Source organism: Elephantulus edwardii, unplaced genomic scaffold (genome assembly GCF_000299155.1).
Source record: "Elephantulus edwardii isolate Elephantulus edwardi_28Jun2011 unplaced genomic scaffold, EleEdw1.0 scaffold02369, whole genome shotgun sequence".
NCBI classification, from domain to species: Eukaryota; Metazoa; Chordata; class Mammalia; order Macroscelidea; family Macroscelididae; genus Elephantulus; species Elephantulus edwardii.
This window is the reverse complement of record NW_006402119.1, coordinates 1,131-6,205: the sequence shown is the minus strand read 5'-3', so window position 1 is coordinate 6,205 and position 5,075 is coordinate 1,131. Positions and strand designations below refer to the sequence as shown.

Here is a 5,075-nt window from a genome sequence, read left to right as displayed (position 1 = left end):
TTAATCTTATCTGTTCTCCTTCGTAGGTTACTCTTTGTTTCTCTCTTGCTGCTTTCAGGATTCTCTCCTTATCTTTGGTTCTGGCAAATTTAACTATGATATGCCTTGGTGTTTTTCTTTTGGGGTCTATTCTATATGGTGTTCGCTTAGCTTCTTGCATATATATTCTCTCATTCTTCATTATGCCTGGGAAGTTTTCCTCTAGTAATTCTTCCACAGGTTTTTCAGTGTCTTTACTTGCTTCTGCCTGTTCTGGGATTCCAGTGATGCGCATGTTATTTCTCTTGATGGTGTCCCACTTTATTCTTAGATTTTCTTCTTTTCCCTTCCTTTTTGATTCTGCTTTTTGCTCTAGCAGATCTAGTCCATATTTTCAAGGCACTTTAGTTTCATATTTCTTTTTTATCATTTAAAATATCTTATTGGCATGAAACACTACAATTATGGACATACAAAATTTTAAATCTTAAAGTCTCAACATAATCATGTATATCTATGTATTGTTGTTGTTATGTGCCGTCGAGTTGTTTGCGACTCATAGTGACCCTATGTACAACAGCCCTAAACCCTGCTCTATCCTGTGCCAATCGCATTGCCTCTGACGTACCCATCCCTATTACCACAGTCACTGAATCATTCCACCTCATAGAGGGTCTTCCCCTCCTGCATTGTCCCTCCGCACTACCAAGCATTATGTTCCTCTCCAAGGACCTGTCTCTACTTACAACATGTCCAAAGTATGTCAGGCAAAGCCCCAGAATTCTTGCCTGCAAGGAGTAGCCTGGTTTAACCCTCTCCAGGATGAATCTCTTTGTTTCCTTCGCAGTCCATGTTACATTCAACACTCTTCTCCAGCACCGCAGCTCAAAGGCAGGAATTCTCCTTCTATCCTCCCTAGTCATTGTCCAACTCTCTGATGCATAACAAGTAATTGCAAAGACCATGGCCTGTATCAGGAGTACCTTTGTCTCCAGAGAGACACCGTTGTTCTTGAGTAGTTTGGAGAGGTCCCTAACAGCAGACTTTCCCATCGTGATACGTTTTTTTTTATTTCCTGGCTGCTGGTGCCAAGAGTGTTGACTGTGGAGCTGAGCAAACTGAAGCTGTGAACAATCTCAATCTCTTCGCTATACATCCTGATGCTGCCAATTGGCCCAGTGGTGAGAATCTTTGTCTTCTTGACATTGAGCCACAGTCCATACGTACTAAACATAAATTTCACTTTCTTTAAAACATATGAAAGTGGTAGTTTCAAATAACACTAAACATAATAAATATAAAGCTTGCTTTGTTCAAAAATCTACAGCATACATTAATGTAAGGGTCACAATGCCAACTATATGTGAAACAAAAATTAAACATTTACAGTAATCAGTTTCCTAAAAGTGCTATTTTCAATACCTATAAGAGAAAACTTTAGTGATTTTATTTTCACCCAGATACCTATACACTCTTTTATACATGGAAGCAGATGCTTCTGTTACTAAAAAATACAACTCTAAAGCTGTTATATCCTTTTAAATATATGTAACATTTTAGCTCTTGGGGGAGGACAGACTAGTCCAAGAAAACCACTCATACCAGTTTTCTTAAATTATTAAAGATGACTGACATTTTCATGACACCCTCTGTTCCAGCTTAGATATTAAAGTTTATGAACATATGTTGTTGGTATGTGCTGTCGAGTCGCTTGCGAATCATAGCAACCCTATGTCCAAAGTGTGTTAGACGGAGCCTCAGAATCCTTGCCTTCAAGGAGCTGGCTGGTTTAACCCTTTCCAGGATGAGTCTGTTTGTTTTCCTAGCAGTTCATGGTACCCTCAATACTCTTCTCCTGCACCACAACTCAAAGGCATCAATACTCCTTCTATCCTCAGTCACTGTCCAACTCTCTGATGCATAACAAGTGATCATGGCCTGTGTGAGACACACCTTAGTCTCCAGAGAGACACCATTGCTCTTCAGTTCTTTGGAGAGGTCCCTAACAGCGGACTTTCCCATGACAATGCGCCTTTTAATTTCCTGGCTACTGGTGCCAAGAGTGTTGACTGTGAAGCCTATGTATGAACATATGAGAGAAGAAAAGTCTAGACCGCATGTTTATGGTAAATCATCTTCCATGTGAGACTTTGTGTAGAACAAAGGAGCATTTACCGTAGCAACCTTTCAGAGATCCAGGTCAGGATGTCATGTTCCATGCCTGAGTTCGACATTCTCTTCCAGCTTGATGTGGTTTAGTTTCTTCAAAAGCTATAGTCAGTGCATTGCTTGAACTCTGTTCAGATACACAGGAATGTGTCTGGCAAAAGTCTGAAGTAGTAGGAGAAGCAGGAAGAGATTTGATAAGTTTAGATGTGCAAACTGAAGCCCCATTAGACACACTGTGAGGCTTCTTTGTGTGGCCTTGAGTGGACTTGAAAATTGTCTCAATCAGAACTTCCTGAGAAGACACTGAAAAGATTCACATTTTAGAGAGCAGTGAAGGAAATGGCTACATACATGAGTGACAGCAGCCACTACTAAATGCTTCACTGCTGAACTAGTTCCTCAGGTATCCTGATTGGCAATTGCTATGGGAGATTGGATGACTGTTACAGATCCAGGTCTGTCTTCAGAAAGCAAACATATTTCTCAATATATCTCAGAAACAAAGATGTCTCCATCAAGTTTATACTCACATTATATGCTAAGTTCTTCAATACCTTTATTTAAAAATGTTCTCAGGTTGGTTTGTTTTTTTTTTCAGTGCCTTCTGCACAGAAGAGAATATTGAGCAAAATATTTCATATCTTGATCAGGAATTGACTTCTTTTGGTTTTTCTTCATTACATGAAGAATCCAAAGTTAAAGAGGCAAATAGAGAATTAAATATTGTTGCAGTTTTAAATTATATGAATGAACTACTTGTACTATCTTCTAGCTCAGGAGAATGTGGAAACAAAGAATCTGAAAATGTTAAGTGATATGCAAAGTTTAAAGAACAGATGGAAATTTCTAGGAGATTAATGACTGAACTTCAGGAAAGAGACAGGTAAAATGCAAGAACAGAAATTTACACCAGTTAGTTAAAAATGAGAATTACAAAATATTATTGCAAGTCACGCTACTCGGTATAATCATGATATGAAGAGAAAAGAACATGAATATAACAAATTAAAGGATCATCAACATCAACTTGTTGTGAACAAGAATGATAAAAAATAGCTATAAATGTTTTAAATTGTAGGAGAAAAGCTGATGGAAAGAGAGGCACCTGGAGAACTGCTAAAATGAAGCCAGGAATGAGGAGGAAATGTATAAAATTCCCTTGAATGATTATGAATATCATCAGAAACAAATCCTAATGGAAAATGGGGAACTTAAGAAGGCTCTTCAGCAAATGAAAAATGAAATGATCTCTCTTCTTTCTCCCCAAAAGCAGAAACCTAGAGAAAGAGCTGATGATAGCACAGGAACTACTATTGCTAATGTTGAAGAAGATGCTGGAGAACTGAACCGTGAAAGTATATGGGACCTTTTCTGTGAAACTGTAAGAAAAGAAGCTTATGAACAGCATTTTCAGAAAACAGAGGAGACATTTGAAAAGTCATACAGGAAAATTTGATAACCAAGGTAAAAGGTACACTTACGTTATAATGGTGAAGATGTAATTTCACAACAAGACCATGAACAAGAAATGGAAAAACTTGAGTTAGCAATTCCACAGTGTAAAGAAATGATTAAAACTCAGCATCAACTTTTACAGCAGCAGCTTGCTACTGCATGTGACGATGACACCACTTCTCTACTACGACATTGCTATTTACTGGAAGGAAAGGAACTCCGTAAAGACTGGTCTCTGTTTAAAAGAGCAGAAAAAGAACTTTGAAAGAGAAAGATTTAATTGGGTTTATTTATTTATTTTTTTCAATATGTGTGTGTGTGTGTGTGTGTGTACCCTGAAATTCGATCTGACTGGTACAGGAGGAGTCACTGTCCCTCCTTCTCCAGCAGAACATCTGGTGGATTTGAACCTCACACCTCTGAGATTGCAGTGCAGCTTCTTGCCACTAGGCCACAAGACCTCCCTGAAAGATAAAGCTTTACAGATGCTACTATTCACCTGGGGTTGGAGAGAAAGGCATTTGAAAAAAAGGAGCCAACTGGTTTAAAGCAGGAGTTTTTAAATATGTCTTCCTTTGACCACCAGAACTCAGAAAACGTGAAACTTTTCAGTGCCTTCTCAAAAAGTTCTGATTGGGACAATGTTGTAGTTTCATATTTACTAATGTGATCAGTTTTAAAGATAATTTCAGGGTAGGAAGATATTTTCATATTAACCTCTGGATGAAGAGGTTCAGGGGCCTGCCCAGATGCTAGACTTGGACTAAGAAACACCAGATTCATTTGCCAACACTTAAAATTTAGGGACTGGAACTCACCATGGAGGTTGTGTATTATCAACCCCATGGATCACACAGAAATCCTAGTGATAACATGTATTGCGTGTGCTTATTTTTTACTCTCTTTAGTGTTTCAATGACTCATCCCCTTTATAAGGTCATCAACTGCTATTTCTCAAATGTCTTCTTTAGAGTAACTGTCAATATTCTCAGTTATATTTGTCCTTTTGTCCTTTACTATATACAATAAATTTCATTCCCCTTTCCATAAAACTGCTGATCCCCTCAAGCTCTTCTTTTTTTAAAAAAAAATAATTTTAATGAACATTTACAGAGAATTTGGATTTCCATTCATTCATTGCTGCACTTCTCTACCGGCTCAGCCCTCTCCTCCTGCCCCCCAGTTCGCCCCTCTCTTTCAAAAGTAAAAGAAAGACTCCCTCCCTGGTACACAATCCCCCCATACCACTCTCACCGCCCCAAGTACATTCCATCATGCAACCTTAATTGTGGACTCTTGTGATACCATAATACCCTATCATACATCGCTTTTAAATTATTCAGTCCCTCATTTGTTTCATTGCAGTATACACAATTTGTCCAGTTTTTCTCAGTCTTACCCCCACCCTGATATCAGTCCCATTTTACAGCACTGGCACCATGCAATATTTGTCCTTTTGTGACTGAGATATT

The 5,075-nt window shown here is 38.4% G+C and overlaps 1 pseudogene; it reads left to right on the top strand.

Moving 5' to 3' along the window:
* The first annotated feature begins 2,544 nt into the window (after window positions 1-2,544).
* On the top strand, window positions 2,545-4,273 carry LOC102872034 (annotated as a pseudogene).
* Window positions 4,274-5,075: the final 802 nt, after the last annotated feature.